This window comes from Hyaloscypha bicolor (assembly GCF_002865645.1).
Source record: "Hyaloscypha bicolor E unplaced genomic scaffold K444scaffold_182, whole genome shotgun sequence".
In the NCBI taxonomy this organism is placed as follows: domain Eukaryota; kingdom Fungi; phylum Ascomycota; class Leotiomycetes; order Helotiales; family Hyaloscyphaceae; genus Hyaloscypha; species Hyaloscypha bicolor.
The window spans coordinates 4435974-4460384 of record NW_020194684.1 but is presented as its reverse complement, the minus strand read 5'-3'; positions in this window follow the sequence as shown (position 1 = coordinate 4460384).

Sequence of the window (24411 nt, the reverse complement as noted above, 5' to 3'; positions counted from 1 at the left end):
ATAGTCCCTAATAGAATACCTAGAATAAGCCAAGCTTTAATAGCTTTTTTAGGCCTATTACTACTAGCCAGACTAAAATATAAATATTAATTAGTATAGAAATAACTATTATATCTACTAATAATCCTATATTTCTAAAAATAAAAAGCTAGGGCTTTTATATTTATTACTAGTTCCTGACTACCTCTAGTAATATATATTAGTAAATTTTAAGAAATGTCTAGAAAGTAGAAATAAGTATAATATAGTAATAATCTTTATTAATTACCTAGGCAAGCGCCCTATTATAATTCCTATTCGAGATATAGTAATAGCTAAAAAGTTAGTATTTCTATTTCTTACTTATATAGTTTACTAAGTTAGTATCTCGGAGATTATAATATCTAATTAAGGCCCCTAGTTCATATTAGATTTCTGGAGTAAGTTCTATAAATATATTAGTATAAAGCTCAAGTTATTAATTACTAATTATCTCTAAACTAATAGCTAGATAGAGATTATTAATTAGTACTTTAACTAATAGCTATATTCTTATATAAATTACTACTAAGATAATTAGAATAAATAAATAATAATAATTAACTACTAGTAAATAGCTCTAGTCTATAAGACTATAGGCTAATTCCTGTTTCTTATAAAAAAAGGCTATAAACCGCAGATATTATTTAACTAGGAAACCCAAGTATAATTAGGTATTCTAAAGAAAGAATTAAATAGATAGGAGATAAAGGCCCTAGTAATATAACTTTATAAATTATAATAAAAGATATAAGAAAATATAATATAAATACAAGAATATTATATTATTTAAACTAATAAGTACTACTAACTAGTAGATTTTAGAGTAAGAAATAAGATATGAATTACTACTAAGTACTAGAAGAATAATTATCCGAGCTATAAGCTAGCTTACTAAATAGAAAAACTATATAAAATCCTGGAATAAGTAGGATATTTCTTTAGGCTCAAGTTTCCGGAATTAATAAGAATATATCCGGTATTTTATATAAAGAAGCTATATAAAGATCTAGGTAATCTCTTTTCTGAATAAGCAAATCCGGAGCCTCTATTATTAGAACTATAAGACAGGGAAATAAAGTATAAAGTTCAAGAAGTATAAGTAATAAAACTACTTTATAGGAAGCTAAAGTACTAAGTCTAGTAAAAAGAATAGGACCCAGATCCGGAGTAGTATCCTGCTTCCTTATTAAGTAATAATACCCTAGCTCTTTAGAGCTTCTATAATAAGAATCCCGAATAGCTAGAATCGCTCTAGAATCTCTCTTATTAATTAGACTATATTAAGAATAATATATTACCAGAACTATATAATACGAACGGAAATTCTTTAAAATTATATATAAAAGGCCCTGGTCTTTAATATATAACCTGCGACTTGGAAATTTAATAGGGACTTTCAAAGCTCGGGAATAAGCTTATTTCGAGAAAAGAAGTAATATTATAGTTATTATAATATATAATACTAGTAGGGGTTAGACTAGAGCTAGAAAGGTATCTAGTATTTAAAAGAGGCATTTGGTATCTAAATAAGGCATTTATAATTACCTGATTATTATATGTAATTCCGAGCTTAAGCTAGTATATAGGCCCGTATATAGCTTGTAATTATTTAGATTCGAGGCTTCTTTAAGATCCTCTTCTCTCTTTAGCTTTAAATCATTGAAATAAAGATAGTCTAATTATGTCTTTTAGGCCCTAGATCTTGTATTTATAATAATTTATATATTTAATATAAGTCTAATATTATTAATTCTTTTAAAATAGCTATAAAAATAATTAATTACTTTAGTAAATACTTTATTAACTCTTATTATATATATAAAGCTAGATATAAATATAAGAAGCTATAAATAAACGAGGTTTAGATCTTTTATAAATTTAAAAACAAGTTTATTTATTTAGTAAATAAAACTTAGATCTATTTATAAAACCATTTTAATAAATTATATAATAAGCTATTTTTTTTTAAGAATAACTTATAAGCTAATATTACTCTATTTATATACTTTATAATTTATATTATATAGCCTTATTAGTTAATTCCGAGATAAAGGTATTATAAACCTATAAAAGCCTTAGAGAATATATTAAAACTCGAGCTACTATTATTCTTCTAACCTCTATTACTTCTAATACCTTTATATTTACTATTTTCAAGCTCTATATAATAATTTCTTATATCTTTATACTAACCCAAATACTTCTAATTATTAGTAAGCTAGTTATTAAAAGAGAAAGTATTCTTACTTTAATCTTAACCTGCTTTAATTATTCTTAGACTAGTTATATAGCTTATAATTATCTAATACTAAAATATATTACTAATATTAAGAAACTAGAAAAAAATAATAAGCTTATAGAAGCTAATATAATAATATACCGAGAAATAAGAATATTTAAGAAAAGATTTCTTTTTAGGTAAACTTGAGATTAATTTTATAGAAATTAATCTAGACTAGTTAATAGAAGAACTATATTTAATTATATTCTATAGCTTATCTTATAATAGATATTTAATTAATATTTTTCTCTTATTAATTCCGGAATAAATAGTTTTATATTTATTAATAGCTTTCTTTATTTAAGACTCCTAGTTTACTTTATTCTTTACTAGTTCCGGACTATTTATAATAATATATTATAATAGATTTTAAGTTAATATCTGGCTTAAAGTCCGGCTATAATATTATATATATTATAATTAACTAATTAAGTAAATAAGCTATCTCTATATTTTATTATAAGATAATTATAATAAAGAATATAATAAAGATATATCTCTAAACCATTTATAATTATTATAGCTTTCTAGCCTCTATTATTTCTAATTATAGTTTATAATTTATATTAGTATTTTAGAAAAAGTTTAATAAAATCCTAAATATAAAATTAAAGCTATTAATAATTTATTATTTATAAACTAATAAATAGACAGAAATTATAAACTAATATATTAATTAATATTATATTTATATATTATATATTATTAAAATAACTAGAATAAATACTTATTAATAATTAATTATATTTAATTTACTTTCTTATATAGCTTTATTAGTATATTCCTATATAAACTCTTTAATAATAAGCTTTTATAAACCTTCTTTAACTAGTTAATTCTAATAATTATATCCTAAAATAAACTAAATAAAATAAAGGCTTAATAAATTACTAAATAAATAAAGGATATTATAAAAAGAAATAAGGAAAATATAAAATAAATATAAAAAAGAATAAAGAAATATACTAATACTAAATATTATTTTATAGATTTTAAAATAAGAAATAAGATATATATATTAATAAAGAAATAAAGGATATAATACCCTAGCTATAAGCTAGACTATTAAATAGCCGGGCCTTACCCGATTTTATATTAAATTAGTAATTCCTATAAGATTAAACTACCTGAAAGTATTAAAATTTATAATATATTCTCTTTTAACTATTTATATAAGGCTACTAATAATTTACTATCTGGCCAGAAGAATAAACTACCTTTACTAATTTAAGTAATAATAGACCGAGAATATAAAGTATAAAATATTCTAGTATTAAAGGCAGAGTAAAGAAAGCTCTTATATAGGATTAGTTAGATTAGATATAATAAAGACCCTAACTAGTATCCGGCTTCTAATCTGAAATACTTTTCCTATAAGCTATGAGACTATTACTTAGCTAATTAATAATAGTCAGGCCTATTAAAGAAGCTAGTTAACTAGATATAAGCCTGGGAGAATAGAACAGAAGATTATAATAATTTGAATAATAATTCTATAATACCTACCTGCTTGAGGGCAAGCTTTTTCTAAGGGAAGAAGTAATATTATAATTCTATACTCTACCTAGCCTGGTATCTAGTATTTGGTATCTGAGTCTGGTATCTGGTATTTAATATCTGGTATTTAGTATCTGAGCCTGATATCTAGTATTTAGTATCCGGCATTTAGTATCTAAACCTGGTATCTAGTATCTGGCATCCGGGGTCATATAATAGTTATATGTAATAAAGCTAAAAGAAGCTATATTCTGGGAAATTTAGGATATTAAGCCCTATTAGGCCGAGCTATAAGCAAAGAACTATAAATACTTAAAGGATTTTAGTTCGAGACTTCCTTTTCTCTTTAGCTTAGTTTTCTTAATAAATAGTTCTCTTATAAGTGCCTTATTTATAGGCTTCCTTTATAGGTTTATAATCGAAATTAAATAAATTAATAGCTTTTATAAAGCTCGGAAATAAGCTTATTATAATATATATATTAATAATAAGTATTTAGCTAGATTTAATAGCCTAATTAGATTAGTACTTATATAAAATTATATTTCCTAATTAGAACTAATACTTTTATATATCTAGTAAAATACTAGATTTTATATATAAAAATATATAAACTTAGGAAATAAGTATTAATTAGTTTCTTAATAAGAATTAGTTCTTGAAATTAATTATATTTCTATATTTTACTTTATATTTTATTTTATATTTTATATTTTATTTTAATTATTTATATAATACTTTATTATATTACATATTTTATATTTATTTTAAAAGAAAAAGTAATATTATAATTTAGTTTTTAACTTTATTAACTAATATAATTAATTAATATAATTATTTATATTTTATTACTTATATTTTATTATTTTCTAAATATATATAATATAATTACTTTACTAGAAAAATATACTTGAAATATACTAGAAATATTTAAAAAAAAACTAAGTCTTTTTAGAACTAGTATATTATAAAATATATATATTTCTTTATAGCTTTTTATATTCTAGTTTTCTTTTTTTAATTTTAAATTATTTTTATAAGAAATCTTTTATTTTATTTTCTAAATCCTAAATATTATATTTATAATAAGAAATTAATTAATTAGATATAAGCCTAAAAAAAATAAAATAAAAAACTATAATAATTTAAATAATAATTCTATAATATTTATTTATTTAAAAATAAGCTTTTTCTAAAAAAGAAAGTAATATTATAGTTTTATATTTTATTTAGTTTATTATTTAAATATTTAAATATTTAGATATCTAGATATTTATAATTATCTAATAGTTATATATAATTATATTATATTATTAAGAAAAGCTATATATTAGGGAATTTAGAATACTAAGCCTTATTAGGCTAAGCTATAAGTAAGAAACTATAAATATTTAAGGAACTTTAACTCGAGGCTTTTTTTTTTTTAGTTTAGTTTTCTTACAAGTACTTTATTTATAAACTTTCTTTATAAAGCTATAATATAAATATTATATTTATAATAATTATATTATATTAAAGACTTTAATTTATATTTAATTTATAAAATACTTTTTATATAAGAATTAATATTAAATTTAAGCTTTTTATAATTAATTACTTTTAAATAAATAAATAAAAATTATTAGTTAATACTTTAATTAGAAATTATATATTTATATTAATTTTTATTAAAATAAATAAGTTATTATAATTAATTATTAATAAGCTTTTTTATAATATAAAACTATTAATTAATTCTTATTTATAATAAAAAGAGCTATAAATCTTATATTTCTTTAAACTAGAATTCCTTTATTAAAGCTAGCTTATTTAATATTAATTATAATTTTATTAATTATCTTATAACAAATATTATAAACTTTAATAATAATATTCTAGTAATAATATTTTAGTAATAATATATTCTAAACTTATAAGCCATTTTTCTTATCTTTTTTAAATTCTCTAAAATATATAATTTATAAATATATAAAAGAAATTACTAGATAATTATATTCTTATTTCTTTTCTAATATCTAAAGATTTTATTATTACTTATTTAGACTTTTATTATATAAAAGAAATAAGTTAAATAAAAAATAAAAAATAATTAATTACTATATAAAAGAAATATTATTTCTAAGATATTATTTATATTATATTATATTAATATAATATATTAATATAATAATTACTGTTATTAAAAATACTAGTAATATTTTTATTATAATAAAAATATAAAAATAAATACTAAAAAAAAATAGCTAATTAAATAAAAAGAATTATTATAATAAGTTTTACTATTTTTCTAATTACTTAGAACTAGAATCTAGTTATTATAAGTATTATATAATTATATTTCTAAGATTATTAAAGACTAGAAATATAATTAGATATTATAAATATATTTATTTAATTACTAAAAACTAAAAATACAAAGTTATAAGTTATTAGTATACTTTAATTACTAAAAACTAAAGAAAGTTTTATAATATATATATAGAAATATAAATATAAAAGTATTATAATAATTTTCTAAAAATAATTTAAAATAATTTAATAAAATATATATATACTTATTTTTTCTTTTCTAAATTCTCTATAAATAAGTTCTTTTATATTAATATAAAATCCGGGGAAATATTATATATTTTCTTTATAGTTTTATTCTTAAATTTACTTTTTATTATTTTAATATATTCTAGTAATGCTTTAAAATATTTATATTTTAAAATAATAACTTTTATATTTTTAATTATTTTAATAGTTTCCTATTTTATATTCTTAATAATTTCTTATTTTATATTTCTAATAATAATATTATATTAGACTTATTAATTAAATAATTACTTTTTAGCTAAAATATTCTTATTATTATTATAGTTATTATTACTTTTTCTAGGAATTAAAAAATAATAATATAGTTTATTAGGAATTAATATAAAATAAAATAAAATAATTTTAATTATATTTTAATAATATAATATAACTTATTAGTTTTTTATAATTATAATTTATTATTTTATTAAAATCTTATTATTTTACTTAAATATAAATTTATATAAAGCCTGATTATATACTTTAATAATAGTTTTATTATTAATACTAAACTAAATAAATAAGAATTTATATAAAAAAGAAATATAATATTATTAATAGTAATATTATAATAAGTTTTTCGGATTTTACAAATAATTTCCTTAATATTATTATTATATTTTCTATTATTTATATTAAGAATTTATTAACTAGTTTACTTTATTTTTTAAAGTAGTTTATTATTAATTTTAATTCTAGTCTTTAGAAATTAATCTAGTTCCTGCTTTTTAAAGTTTAATTACTTAATATTAATATAACCACTTTTCTTATATTTATTTAATTTTATTATAGAAGTATTAGTTTTATTATAATAAAAGTATTTATTATAATAGAAATATTTATAAATTTAATTAAATTAGGCTTTTATATTAGTATTTAGCTTATAATACTTATTAAAAAATTTAATAGAATTATTATAAAAACTAAAGTATTTTTTAATATTTATTAACTTAAATATAAGATTAAACTTTAATTTATTATTAATATAATAATATAATAGCTAGGCTATTATTTATATTTATAATTAGAATATTATTATATTATTATTTGGAATTATATATGGTTTTAGTTTAATAATAAAAAATATATATATTAGAATATATTTATAAGTTATAATATATAAGATAAGTTAATAAATAATAAAAATTATATATATAAATAGTTTCGTTTTTATAAAGAGTTATAATAGATTATTAAATTAGATTTAATTATTTTATAATAAAAATAAAAATATTATATAGTATTTATAAGAAAAAGAATATTTAATAATAATATATATTTTATTATTATTATTATTTTCTGGTATAATTATAATAATAAAGAGCTAGCTTTATTATTAGTTTACTTTTATAGTTTTATATTAGTTTCTTTATATTTTTTAGTAATTTAATAAGAAACTACTAGTTATATTTATTATTCTAATTTAAATATTTAATAAGATATTTTAGGTTTTCTTTATTATTATAATAAATATATTTCTTATTAATTACTTATTCTAGCTTTTAGCTTCTTTAATTTTTATTATTTCTTTTAATACTTTTTATAGATTATATATTCTTAATAAATTCTTTATTAAATAAGTTATAGTTCTTTAGTATTAATTATAAGTATATTATTAAAACAAATAAATAAATATTTTAGCTAATTAGTAATTCTAACTTATAAATAAGCTTTTCTATTTAATAAAAAATAAAAAATAGTTATATTTTTTATTTTAATAGTTTTCTATTCGAGTTATTAGAAAAGCAATATCTTTAATAAAGTTTTAATAATATTTAATTACTAATATCTATTATAATTAGCTTATATTTTGTATTATAATACTTTCTAGCTATATTATTTATAAAATTAATAATAACTTCTATATTTTATTAATATAGCTTATAAATAATATTAGATAGTTTCTATTAGGTTTTAGTTATAAATAATATTAGATTTATTATAAGTTTAAAGCCTCTAATAAACTTATTTAGAAATATCTAAATTATTATTATATATATATTATTTAGTTTAGCTTAAAATAAAATTATAAAACTTAATTATTCTAGAAATAAATATATTATAATTTAATATTAAAAGCCGATTTTAATAGTTTAATTCTTTTATTTTAAGGCCTTATTTATCTAGAGATATTATATAATTAATATAAGTAGTTTTATATCTAATATTATAAAAGCTTATTTCTAGAAATTAGAAATTAGAAATAAACTTTCTATTATAGTTTAATATTAAGCTTTTAGAAATTCTCTAATTATAAAATAATTATATTATTATAGAAATAATAGCTTATTTTTCTATTTTCTATTTATTATATTCTAGTATTAATAGTATTTTCTTACTAGTTTTATATAATTATATTATTATATAATTAAAATTATTAAAATTATTAATTTTTTAAGAGCTAATAGCTAAAATAACTAGAAGTACTAGAATAAAATTCATTATTATAATATAATATAAAATTAGAAATATTCTCTTAATATTTTATTAAAGAAATAAGCTAAATAGTATTTAATATAATTTTCGAGGTATTTTATTAGTTAGAAGATATAGAACTTATCTAATTTATATAAGATTTATTTTATATTAAAATAAAACTTATTATAAGTAAAATATAAGATATTTTTTATTATTTGTTTAAATATATAAAATCGGAATTAGTTATTAATAATATAATAAAAAAGGCCTTCTTTTATTTAAAAAGAGATATTAATTTTTAGTACTTATTTTAATATATTATTCTTTTTTATATTTAGTATTTCTAAGGCTTTTATAAATTCCGAATTTCTCTAGAAGCTATTAATAAGCTTTTACCTAAATTCCGGGTTAATTATTATTTTAGTAATAAATATAATATATTTAAATTTATTATTATTTAAAATATTAGTCTTTTTAATAGCCTTAAAATATAAGAATATATCTAGTATAATATTTAAGTATTTTAAATAATAATAAATATTTAAATTAAATTAACTAAAATATATTAAAATATATACTAATTTTATATTAGAAGTATTTAAGCTTATTTAATTATAAATTCTTTTTATAGCTTTATAATTAATAAAAAAAATTACTGGATTTATATTAAATTAAATTATAAATTAGAGCTTATAATAAGTCTATATTAAATAAGTAATATCTTATTTATAAAAAGAATTAATTAAATATATAATACTAATAGCTTTTTAATAATATCTATTAATATTAATCCGGATATTAAATAGAAAGCTATAATAGAAAATTCTTATTTCTATAATATATCTAAATTAAATAAAAAAAAATTTATTAGATAAGAAATAAATTAGAAATCTAGAAATTATAAATATATTTTATAGTTTTTCGAATATTATAAGCTTCTAAATTATAAACTTATATTTTATTCTAATATAATAGTTTTTTTATTTCTTTTTCATAATACTAATTTTCTATTTAGCTTCTAGTAATTAAGTTTTTTATTTTTATATTAGTTTAATTATATAAATATAACTGAGAAAATATATTTATAATTATTTAATTATTTTAATATATTATTTTAGGACTTATAATATAATAGAAAAAATAAGTTTTTTAAATATTAAAACTTGCTTTTATATTATTATTATTTTAAATATATTTACTAAATAGCTTAATAGTTTTATAAATAAATATCTTATAAAAAACTTTTTTATTAATAGAAATAATTATAGTTTAGTAAATAATTTAAGAATAATATAAAAATATTAGAAATACTATTTTATTATTATAGTTATCTAATAATTATATATAATCCCGAGCTTAAGCTAGTATATAGGCCTATATATAGCTTATAATTATTTAAATCCGAGGCTTCTTCGAGATTTTTTTCTTTTTTTAGCTTTGAATTATTAAAATAGAAATAATCTAACTATATTTTCTAGGCTTTAGATTTTATATTTATAATATAATTTAAAGCTTACTTATTTCTTAATTTTATAAAGAATTTAAATAATACTTACCTAATTAGTTTTTAATAAATATAAATATAATATATTATAGCTACTTCTATACTAGTTAACTAATATTAGAATAAAAGAAAGCCCTAGAATAACTAGGTAAGTAAATAGGCTAGTAATCTTATTACTAAATAAAGATTTATAAGAAAGTAATTCCCGGAATAACTAGATAAGTTAAAAGAAGCTATAATATAAAATACTACTAGTATATTACTAGAAAGTAAACTAGAGCCTTTTATTAAGTTTTCTGAGAGATTTAAATATTTTATTAATATTTATAATAAGAAAGATATTCTTTTTTAGAGAATTAAGAAAAAAAGAAACTTATTTTATTAAAGGCAAACTTTTAAGAATTATTCCGGAATCTAGAAGCTTTATATAAGAAGATTATTAAACTAATTCTAAAGATATATAATATTCTTACCTATAATAAGAATTATTATAATTAGCTAAGAGAAATTAAGTAAGTTCTATAAAAGAATAAAGCTATTATTAAGAAGCTTATTATATAACTTATAGAAATAACTAGTTTCTTTATTTCAGAAAATAAATATTTAATTAAACTTTCTAATTCTTTTATTTTTAAAAATATAACTAAAAATAATATTACTTTTAATAATTAGTTAGTTTAGATTAAGAATAAGCTTTATAATAACTCTAATACTTACTAGATAGAAAATCTCTAGATTATTTATATTTCCGGTTATATAAATAGTTATATTCTTATACTAATCTCTTTTTATCTAAACTAGAATAATTAATATATATATAAGACTATTAGAGAAGCTATATAATAACCCGAATAAGAAATATAATATTTAGTAAGCCTTTAAGAAGTTATTTATAAAAAAAGACTAGATCTTTTAGAAATTCTATATTTTATTTCTAAGATATATAATAAATAGAAATATTAACTTATAAAACCTTAAAAATAACCTAAATAATAAGCTTATCTAGAAGCTTTAAAAAACTATAGCTATATATTATAATTATTATAATTCCCAGATACCTAATATCTGAAATATTTTACTAAATATTAGATATTTTCTAGATATATATAATACGGCCGCCTTATTAGAGAAATATATTTGAAATATACTAGAGATATTTAGAAAACTAAGCCTCCTTCGGGACTAGTATATTATAAGATATATATATTTCTTTATAGCTTCCTATATTCTAGTTTTATCTTTTTTAGCTTTGAATTATTTTTATAAAAGACTTTTTATCTTGCTTTCTAAATTCTAAATATTATATTTATAATAGTATTTAAAGCTTATTTTCTTTAATTCTATAAAGGATTTGAAATAAACTAATTTAGAACTATTAGTAATATAAGTATTACTAAAATAACGGAATCTTAGAAATATAAGTAATAGATTCTAGAATAATAAAAGCAAAAAGCTTTAGAATTCTTAGAGGAATTAGATATTTATATTTTTATAAATATATACTAGTAATATATTAGAAATCTTTCCGAAAATCCGAAAATTAAAGAACTTTAAATAAAGGCTACTTTTTAATTAAGTCTTAGAATAATAAGTATTTATAGGCTAGTAATCTAATTATTATTCTTAAGCCCTATTCTATAATCTTATAGGCCTTATATATATACTAGTAATAAAACTATTAGAGAAAATATAATAGAGAAAAAGTATAATAGATTAATTTTCTAGAATATTATATAACCAGAAATTATATTAATTTCTGCTAAAGCTTCTAGTAAAGCTCTTATTAGTTCAGGTTATTCTATTAATAGCCTTTCTCGAATTAAATATCTTATTAGTATTTCTAGAAAATTTATAAATAAGTCTATAAAATAGAATTCTTTACTTTTATTATAAAGCTTCTAGAAACTAATAATTATATTATTATTAAAGAGTTATATAAATGGGCTAAGAAATCTAATATCTTATTTTTAGATATTAATATTATTATAAAGAATTATTAGAAAAATATCTAAAGAGCTATTTTATATAAAAATACCTATAATTATAATAAAGCTATTTTCGAGAATATTAAGCTCTATAATACTAAACTCGAAGATAATATTAAATATTATATAGCTATAATAAATCGGCTTATAATAGCTCTAGTTACTTTTATTATTTCTATAGTTCCGGCTATTTTAAACTTCTTTCTAAAGAATTCCGAATTATTTCCCGCCTAGTCTTATTTAGGATTTCTTATATCTTATACTTCTTTTAAAAATACTAGAATTACTAAGCTTCTAAATCTAATTCTCTTTATTAGAAATTATACTATTTTTAATAACTGGCTAGTTTAGATTAATAATAAGCTATAAGGAAATACTAATTTATATTTCTAATAAACTTATTAGTAATACTTTTACCTTAACTAATTCTTATATAAATAAAAATAGTTCAAATTAGTATTATTAGTTTTTAGATTTCTATTTCTATTTAAAGAAACTATATTCTAATTCTAATAAAATATAAAATACTTATTATAATTTTAGTAAGTTTTAAATATACTTTAGTTAAGTATTTTGAGAGTTTTATATTTTCTTTTTATAATTATTTATAGAAGGCAATATTAGTTTTTAAGATATTAAGTATAAACTAAATAAGAAGCTTTTACTAAGGTTTTAGAAATTAGTATATATATATTATAATAATTCTTCTATTAATACTACTTGCTTTACTTAATACTATATTACTAATAATTAATAAATTAAGGCTATATATAAGAATATTAAGAAATATAAAAAAATAAGAGCTATTTTAGCTAAGTTTACTTCTAGTATTATATTTTTATATATTTCTAAGAAATATACTTCTAAAAAAAAGCCCAAAGAGCCTATATTAATTACTTTTATTAAGTATATATCTTTTTATAAATATAAGTTTTTTTTTTTTTTTTTTTTTTTTTAACGTGCTTTATTAGTTTAGGAACTATATAGCACGGCTAGCTAAGCTAGCGTGAGTCTCAGTAGCTTATATGCAGGCCCAAATTCCAATATAGGTAGTAAATAGTTGGGGATATCCCTGAAACAAAAACTTAAGGAAATAAAGAAAAAATAAGTATAAATCGTAATTCCTCTCCTACTCCCTATTTCCCTTTTCCCTTTTTCCCTATTCCCCTTCTCCTATTTCCTCCCCTATTTCCTCCCCTATTTCCTCTCTATTTCCTTCTTAATTTCCACTTCTTCCACTTCTTCCACTTCTTCTACTTCTTCCACTTCTTCTACTTCTTCTACTTCTTCCACTTCCACGCTTTGCTTAATATGCCATTTTCTTATATATAATACTAGTTCTCTTTTAAGAATACTAGTATATGTAATATCCCAATTTCCAGTGTCGTAATAGTAGTCGTAGGTTAAAAGCACTAGCTCTAAGCTCCCCTTTAAATAAACTAAATAGCCTCTAAGTCATTTCTCCCCTATATAGTATGTAGTTAATAAAAGAAGTGTGCTTTATAATACATTAGTCCTTCCGTATTTGCATTTGTTATTAGACGTTATATTCTAGCCTGTATAAATAGGACTTTAAATATCCGTGGCCTAGCTTTAGCTGGAAGAAGGCACTAGCTAGGGGCCTAAAAGTTCCTAAAGGTAGGTTTATCTTTCTGGATACTTTCCACGGATATATATTACTATATAATTCTAGCTGGGTTTTCGGTTTAGTATAAGATTCTAAAAGTAGTCTATACTCTAGTTTCTTAACTTTATTAATTTTAACCCCTAGGAAAGCAAAGGAGGTTTTTACTAATTCAGGTTCTAATATAGGAGAAGTAGTGCCTAGCTTAGCTAGTTCGTCTGCTTCTTTGTTCCCTATTATATCTATATGCCCTGGAACCCAGATTAGTTCTATATTAGCTCCTTTAGCTTTAAGGGCCTTAGTAGCTAGTATAGCTCTAATCTGTTGACTTTGTCCTGGCTTATTAGAAGGAGTTTTTAATCTTAGTAAACTAGCTTGGTCATAGCTTTTTATATAACTTTTTTTTTTCCGGTTTTTTACCCCCCTTACTTTCAGTTACACACTTCACCTACCTATAGAACTCACTCCATACACTTACTCCCTTTAGCCCCAGGCTCTAGAACCTACTATAAGTAGAACTAGAGCCGGCTAAATGGCCCCCCCTGACCCCCCGGGCTCCAGCCCCCCTAATATCGACCCCCAGGACCTCGGAGAGCTCCCTGAGAGCCCTAGCTCGGAGCTAGAGCTACCTACTAGCCCCCCATTACCTCGATTCCCCCCAGGTTCCCAGTTCGCCTTCGATTTAACCACGACCCCCATATCCTCAGACGAACTCGCAGCCCCTTTTTCTCAGCTTAATCAGGCTAGTGCGAATCGACAGAGCCGCACACTAAACGGGCTAAAGCGTGGCCCTAGCTCGAGCGATATCGATAGCGATATCGATAAGGAACACCAAAACCACGGAAACCACCACTAATATCAGAACCAAGCTTCGAACGAAGCTAAATTACTGATTCGCCAAGCCCGGGAACTAATAGTCAAGGCTATTAGTATTACTACTTCCTATAATCAATAATCTCGATTACTAGATCTAGTAGAAATCTTCAGGGAATACACTGAATTCGGCCGTATCCGCCATACTAGTACTCTACTAGCCTCTCAAGTAGCGAACCTCGAAAATGCCACTAAACGGATCGAAATTCAAGCAAGAACACAAGCAAAAACTGCCCCTACAAAGCCTACACAAGCTACACAAGCTAAGCCTACTTGGGCTAGTGTAGCTAGTCAAGAACCCACAAACTCAGCATCGGACTGGACTTTAGTATTACATACTAAGTCCAAAAATCAGGGAGGGAATGGCACTAGTACACTTACTAGTAGCGGTAGTGCTCGTGGCACTAATACTAGTGCTCGTGACACTAGTCTATATAGCACACGTGATGCTAAAAACACAGCCCTCTCTAGGAAATACACCTTCCTACTAGCTCATATAGAGCAGGCTACTTCCTTTTCAGCTATTTCTACTCGCAATTCGCTTAATACTGCTTTCCGCTCTAAGGAAATCAAGGGACTAGTAATCTCTATGGTCTCTCTTTCCTCAAGGGGTAATATTATAGTAAATACCACCCCGGAGTTCAACTCTGATTTTCTGGTTTCAAACATTGAGATTATAAAGAGAGTGCTTCCCTTAGTTAAAAGCATATAAAAAGGGGAACCATGGTATAAAGTTATTATCCACGGTATACCTATTCGTGAGTTTGATACACCCGAAAAAATGGACTTAGTCCTAGAAGAAATCAAGACCTTTAATAAAGGACTAGAGCCTATTGGCCAGCCTTATTGGGCCACTTCTAAGGAAAAGAGAGACTCAGGCCTCCAGCGAGCCGGTTTAGTAGTAGTGGCATTCCCTACCGAGATCCAAGCTAATAGAGCTATTAAAAATAGACTCCTTATAGCCGGAATCTCTGCTAAGGTAGTAAAATATCATACTATCTCTAGTACTATACAGTGCACTAGGTGCGCAGGGTACGGGCACTTAGATTCTATTTGCAAAAGAGAACCTATGTGTTTACTATGTGGGGAAAGTCATGTGACTGAGAACCATTTTTGCTCTATCTGTAAAAAGAAGGGTAAAAAATGCCCCCACGTGATCACCAAATGCTCCAATTACTTAAGTACTACACATTTAGCTAGTTCTAAGCTATGTGAAGTCTACTTAGCTATAAAGCAAGCCACTACTTCGATTCCTACTATTACTATTAATGAGTAACTACGTAAAAGTACTACAATTTAATGTGAATCATAATGGAACTACTACTAAAAACGTCTTGCAAACAGCTATAGAATTAGATATTAAAGTCCTAGTAATCCAGGAACCATGGGTAATAGTAAGGGATAGTAATAATCGGAAATATTATTCTATTATATACTCGAGCTATTATTAAATACTCCCGAATTACGGTACCTTGAGATCTAGAACCTTAATTTACATAGCCCGTGAATTACAGGCTAGCCTAGCTCAAAACTCACCAAGTAATCCAGATTACCTAATTATAGACTTAAGTCTAGGTATACTAAAAATGTAGCTAATTAATTTCTATAATGCAATTTACCCAGAAGACCCTAATAGTATATTAACTATATTAAGAGAGGATATTTTACCTACTACTCTCTTTAATAGCTCTTTATTACTAGGCGATTTTAATACACATTATCCTTGGTAGGATCCCCTAAGGCCTCAAAGTAGTTATGTAATTCATTTAATTAGCTATATAGAGAGCCATTCTCTAAGGCTATTAAATAAACCAGGGGAAGGTACCTTCTATAGATCTAATATGTCTACTCCTTCCGTATTAGACTTAAGTTTTGCTACTAGTAGAATAGTAACTAAGATTAAAGACTGGCAAGTATTACCAGACTTAGGTTCTAATTACTTTGGGGTACTATTTACTATTAGTAAGTCGACTTATAGCTCTAGTTCTAATCCAGTCAGATTTAATACTAGGAAAGCGGACTGGGCTAAATTTACAAGCTATCTTATTAGTAGCCTTAATAATATGCCCTTTCCACTTACTAGTATACCTGGAAACCATGAACTAGACCTATTAGCTAAAGACTTTACTAATAGAATAGTAGATACGGCTAGTAATAGTATTCCAAAATCTACTATTAGTTTATATTCTAAACCCTGGTGGAATGAGGACTTAAAGACTTTACGTAAATCAATGCTATACTATAGCCATAAGTCTAAAGCCTCAGGGTATACTCTCTATAAACAAGAACTCCAAAATGCAAAGAATACCTACTTTATTACTATTAAAGGCGCTAAGCTAGCGCATTAGAATAAGTTCTTAGAGAATAAAGACTCCCAGTCAATTTTTAAAGCTATGAAATATACTAAAGATACCTTATATAAACCGATCCCTAGTATCTTAAGTAGTAATAGTGGAAATAGTAGTAATAGTAGTAATAGTAATTTAAAGTCGACTTTCCAAGAGAAGTATGATATCTTTAGAGCTAAGCTTTTCCCACTACCCCCTAATACTGAGCCTATTAGCCTAATAAACTATAGGCCTAGTTTAAAGTGGAACTGGCCTATTCTATCCAAAATAGAGCTAGAATAAGCATGTACCTCTAAGATAAAGGGGAAAACCCCAGGACCAGACTTAGTTACTCAAGAGATTATAGTTCACGCTTATAGAGCTACTTCAGACATTTTTTATAGGCTATATTCCTTATTTATTAATAAGGAGTATTACCCTAAAGTCTGGAAACAAGCTACTAGCTTTATTCTAAAGAAATCAGGAAAACCAAACTATTCCCTACCTAAAGCATATCGAGTTATTTCCTTACTTAATTACTTAGGGAAGGTTTCTGAGAGAATATTAGCTAAGAGACTTAGTTATTTAGCCGAGACTAGTAACCTATTATACCCCTCCTAAATAGGAGGTAGGCTATATAAGTTAGCTATTAATACTGCTTTATTACTATAGAATGAAGTAGAGACTAATAAGTCCTATAAGCTGAAAACTAGTACTTTCTTCCTAGATATTAAAGGCGCCTTTAATCACGTGTCCAAGAATAGGCTATTACAGATTATAATTAGTTTACTACTACCTACTAGCCTTATTCTCTGGGTATTATTATTCCTAGATAACCGAGTATTAAGACTAGCTTTTAATAATAGCATAGAAGCATTTAAGTCTATACTTACTAGCATTTCACAAGAGAGTCCTATATTACCTATACTATTCCTAATCTATATCCGAGATCTATTTAAATTAGTAAACGTTAGTTTTAAGTCCTATTTAGATAATATAACCCTTACTACTGCTTCTAATAGCCTTAAAAAGAATATTAAGACTTTAGAGCGGGAAGTAAAGAATATAGTTAATCTAGGGAATAAAAATGCTATTAGCTTTAATATAGATAAGACTGAGCTCATTTACTTTAATAATTCCAAGAACAAACCTAGCTTAAAACTACCTAATAGGGAACTAGTTTCCCCTAGTAAAGTAGTTAAGTAAATAAGAATGTATTTCGACGAGAATCTCAGATTTAAGAAACATATAGCTTATAGGACTTCTAAAGCAAAACAAGCCTTTTATAGGGTTTAAAGACTTATGAATATATCACGTAATTTATCCCCATTTGCAATTAGATAGCTATATTTAGCCTATATTACTAGTATAATAGACTATGGTTCCTTACTATAGTAGAAGACCGAAAATAAAGCTCAAATTAGGCCTTTATAAGCTATTTAGAACCTAGCTTTAAGGAAAACTTTAGGAGTATTTAAAACGGCTCCTATTATTCCTATAGAGGTCAAATTAGCTTTACTTCTACCTATTATAAGGCTAAACCATAGTCGTCGCCGATATGCCCTCCGTATCCTTAAATTAAGTCTAAATTATCCTATTAGACTAGAGTTTGAGAAGTCCTTCTAAAGATCTAAGTAATTAGAATTAGTAGACTCTGATATAGACTCTATTTATAGTCTAAATACAGATCTAGTTCGAGATCATATGGCTAAAATGTCCCAAATTGAAATTATAGTCGATTCTATTAAGGAACTTATAGTTCCTAAGAACTTAGAGACTATAAGACACTTTTACTTTACTCCCTGGAACAGAGAAGTACCATATAAAATCACTATATCAAGATAGCCTAAGGAAGAGACTGCTATATTACATAATCTCTATTTAAAGACTTTATATAATAATAGCTCTATATTATCTATATATATAGATAGATCTCAAACTCAAAAAGGAATCGGAATAGGCCTAGAACTCGTAGTCTATAGTCACGAAACTCCCTATATACTAGTTATAGCTAAATATAGAGAAAGCCAGAATATAGGTACTAGTACTATAGTCTATAATAGAGAACTAGAAGGCATTACTAGAGCTATTAAATACGCTAGTAGTAAAGCAAAGAGAGGGGAGCTTTATAATATCTATATAGATAACCAAGCTGGTTTACTAAGATTAAAAACTCCTTCTAATAAGCCGGGACAAAGTTAATAGATTAGAGCTATACTAGCCACTAAAGCCCTTATAGCTAAAGGAGCTAGTATAGAACTAATCTGGGTCCTAGGCCACATAGATATAATTAGGAATAAAGAAGCAGATATACTAGCTAAAATAGGTACTACTTCCCCTATATTAGGTGACCCCGAATTAGTAAAAACCTTCTTTGCTTTCCTAGGGGTCCAAATTAATAAAGTTAAGAAACAAGAGTATAGACTACTTTTAGAATCTTATACTAAACCGAAGACCTAGCTAGAATTATATAGTAATATATATCCGTAGAAAGTATCTAAGAAAATACAGCTACCTTTAGGAACTTTAAGGCTACTAGCTAGTGCCTTCTTCTAATTAAAGCTAGGCCACGGATATATAAAGTCCTATTTATATAGGCTAAAAATAGTATCTAATAACAAATACAAATGTGGGAAGACTAAGAATATAAAGCACCTCCTTTTATATTACGAGCTATATAAGGAGAAACGAATTAGACTATTTAGTCTATTCAAGGGTAGCTTGGAGGCTAGTGCTTTTAACCTACGAGTTCTATTATATACGGAGATTAGTATACCGAATATACTAGTATTCTTAAAAGAGACTAGTATATATACAAGAAAATGGCATATGGACCGAAGCGTGGAAGTGGAAGAAGTGGAAATAGGGGTAGAAATAGGGGAGGAAATAGGGGAGGAAATAGGGGAGGAAATAGGGGTGGAAATAGGAGAGGGGGAATAGGGGAAAAGGGGAATAGGGAATAGGAGAGAATTTGCGATTTATACTCATTTTCTTTATTTCCTTAAGTTTTTATTCTAGGGATACGTCCCTAACTATTTATTATACCTATATTAGATTTTGGGCCTATATATTAGCTACTGAGATACACGCTAGCTAGCTAGCCGTGCTATATAGTTCTAAACTAATAAAGCACGTTAAAAGAAAAAAAGAAAAAAAAAGGAAAAAAAAAAAAAAATAAAGTGATTTTTAAATTCTAGTATATTTTATATATTTTTTTATTTATTTTTTTTTTTCCTTTTAATATGCTTTATTAGTTTAGAACTATATAGTACGGCTAGCTAGCTAGCGTGTGTCTCAGTAGCTAATATACAGGCCCAAAATCTAATATAGGTATAATAAATAGTTGGGGACGTATCCCTAGAATAAAAACTTAAGGAAATAAAGAAAATGAGTATAAATCGCAAATTCTCTCCTATTCCCTATTCCCCTTTTCCCCTATTCCCCTTTCCTCTCCCCTATTTCCTCCCCTATTTCCTCCCCTATTTCCTCCCCTATTTCTACCCCTATTTCCACTTCTTCTACTTCCACGCTTCGGTCCATATGCCATTTTCTTGTATATATACTAGTCTCTTTTAAGAATACTAGTATATTCGGTATACTAATCTCCGTATGTAATAGAACTCGTAGGTTAAAAGCACTAGCCTCCAAGCTACCCTTGAATAGACTAAATAGTCTAATTCGTTTCTCCTTATATAGCTCGTAATATAAAAGGAGGTGCTTTGTATTCTTAGTCTTCCCACATTTGTATTTGTTATTAGATACTATTTTTAGCCTATATAAATAGGACTTTATATATCCGTGGCCTAGCTTTAATTAGAAGAAGGCACTAGCTAGTAGCCTTAAAGTTCCTAAAGGTAGCTGTATTTTCTTAGATACTTTCTACGGATATATATTACTATATAATTCTAGCTAGGTCTTCGGTTTAGTATAAGATTCTAAAAGTAGTCTATACTCTTGTTTCTTAACTTTATTAATTTGGACCCCTAGGAAAGCAAATGAGGTTTTTACTAATTCGGGGTCACCTGATATAGGGGAAGTAGTACCTATTTTACTATTTTAGCTAGCACGTCTGCTTCTTCGTTCCCAATTATATCTGTGTGGCCTGGGACCCAGATTAGTTCTATACTAGCTCCTTTAGCTATAAGGGCTTTAGTAGCTAGTATAGCTCTAATCTATTGACTTTGTCCCGGCTTATTAGAAGAAGTCTTTAATCTTAGTAAACTAGCTTGGTTATCTATATAGATATTATAGAGCTCCCCTCTCTTTGCTTTACTACTAGCGTATTTAATAGCTCTAGTAATGCCTTCTAGTTCTCTATTATAGACTATAGTACTAGCTCCTATATTCTGGCTTTTTCTATATTTAGCTACGACCGGAATATAAGGAGTTTCGTGACTATAGATAACGAGTCCTAGGCCTATTCCAATTTCTTTCTGAGTTTGAGATCTATTTATATATATAGATAAAACGGAGCTATTATTATATAAAGTCTTTAAATAGAGGTTATGTAATATAGTAGTCTTTTCCTTAGGCTATCTTAATATAGTGATTTTATAAGGTACTTTTCTATTTCAGGGAGCAAAGTAAAAGTGTCTTATAGTCTCTAAGTCCTTAGGGACTATAAGTTCCTTAATAGAATTGACTATAATTTCAATTTGGGACATTTTAGCCGTATGATCTCGAACTAGATCTGTATTTAGACTATAAATAGAGTCTATATTAGAGTCTACTGATTCTAATTACTTAGATCTTTGGAAGGACTTCTCAAACTCTAGTCTAATAGGGTGATTTAGACTTAATTTAAGGATACGGAGGGCATATTAATGACGACTATGGTTTAGCCTTATAATAGGTAAAAGTAAAGCTAATTCGACCTCTATAGGAATAATAGGAGCTGATTTAAATACTCCTAAGGTTTTCCTTAGGGCTAGGTTCTGAATAGCTTATAAAGGCCTAATTTGAGCTTTATTTTCAGTCTTCTACTATAGTAAGGAACCATAGTCTATTACACTAGTAATACAGGCTAAATATAGCTGTCTAATTGCAAATGGGAATAAACCACGTGATATGTTCGTAAGTCTCTGAACCCTATAAAAGGCTTGTTTTGCTTTAGAAGTCCTATAGGCTATATGTTTCTTAAAACTAAGCTTCTCGTTATAGTATATTCCTAGCCATTTAACTACCTTACTAGGGAGGACTATAGCTTCATTAGGTAGTTTTAAGCTAGGCTTATTTTTGGAATTATTAAAGTAAATAAGCTTAGTTTTATCTATATTAAAGCTAATAGCATTCTTATTCCCTAGCTCAAATATATTCTTTGCTTCTTTTTCTAAAGTCTTTATATTTTGTTTAAGACTTTTAGAAGTAGTAATAAGAGTTATATTATCTAAATAGGACTTAAAACTGATATTTGCTAATCTAAATAGATCTCTAATATAGATTAGGAATAGTATAGGTAATATAGGACTACCTTATGAAATGCTAGTAAGTATAGACTTAAATGCTTTAATACTATTATTAAAGGCTAGTCTTAATACCCGGTCGTCTAGGAATAATAATATCCAGAGAATAAGGCTAGTAGGTAGTAGTAAACTAATTATAATCTATAATAGCCTATTCTTGGATACGTGATTAAAGGCACCTTTAATATCTAGGAAGAGAGTACTAGTTTTCAGCTTATAGGACTTATTAGTCTCTACTTTATTCTATAGTAATAAAGCAGTATTAATAGCTAACTTATATAGCCTATCTCCTATTTAGGAGGGGTATAATAGGTTACTAGTCTCGGCTAAATAACTAAGTCTCTTAGCTAATATTCTCTCAGAAACCTTCCCTAAGTAATTAAGTAAGGAAATAACTCAATATGCTTTAGGTAGGAAATAGTTTGGTTTTCCTGATTTCTTTAGAATAAAGCTAGTAGCTTGTTTCCAGACTTTAGGGTAGTACCCCTTATTAATAAATAAGGAATATAGCCTATAAAAAATGTCTGAAGCAGCTCTATAGGCATGGACTATAATCTCTTGAGTAACTAAGTCTAGTCCTGGGGTTTTCCCCTTTATCTTAGAAGTACATGCTTATTCTAGCTCTATTCTGGATAGAATAGGCCAGTTCTACTTTAAACTAGGCCTATAGTTTATTAGGCTAATAGGCTCAGTATTAGGGGGTAGTAGGAAAAGCTCGGCTCTAAAGATATTATACTTCTCTTGGAAAGTCGACTTTAAATTGCTATTACTACTATTACTACTATTACTACTATTTCCATTATTATTACTTAAGATACTAGGGATCGGTTCATATAAGGTATCTTTAGTATACTTCATAGCTTTAAAGATTAACTGGAAGTCTTTATTCTCTAAGAACTTATTCTAATACGCTAGCTTAGTGCCTTTAATAGTAATAAAGTAGGTATTCTTTGCATTTTGGAGTTCTTATTTATAGAGAGTATATCCTGAGGCTTTAGACTTATGGCTATAATATAGTATTAATTTACGTAAAGTCTTTAAGTCCTTATTTTACCAGGGTTTAGAATATGAACTAATAGTAGATTTTGGAATACTATTACTAGCCGCATCCACTATTCTATTAGTAAAGTCTTTAGCTAATAGATCTAGTTCATGGTTTCCAGGTATACTAGTAAGTAGAAAGGGCATATTATTAAGGCTACTAATAAGGTAGCTTGTAAATTTAGCCCAGTCCGCTTTCCTAGTATTAAATCTGACTGGATTAGAACTAGAGCTATAAGTCGACTTACTAATAGTAAATAGTACCCCAAAGTAATTAGAACCTAAGTCTAGTAGTACTTGCTAGTCTTTAATCTTAGTTACTATTTCACTAGTAGCAAAACTTAAGTCTAATATAGAAGGAGTAAATATATTAGGCCTATAGAAAGTACCTTCCCCTATTTTATTTAATAGCCTTAGAGAATAGCTCTCTATATAGCTAATTAAATAAATTGCATAACTGCTTTGAGGCCTTAGGAAATCCTACTAAGGATAATATGTATTAAAATCGCCTAGTAATAAAGAGCTATTAAAGAAAGTAGTAGGTAAAATGTCCTCTCTTAATATAATTAATATATTATTAGGGTCTTCTGGGTAAATTGCATTATAGAAATTAATTAGCTGCATTTTTAGTATACCTAGACTTAAGTCTATAATTAGGCAATCTGGATTACTTAGTGAGTTTTGAGCTAGGCTAGCCTGTAATTCACGGGCTACGTAAATTAAGGTTCTAGGTCTCAAGGTACCGTAATTCGGGAGTATTTAATAATAGCTCGAGTATATAATAGAATAATATTTCCGATT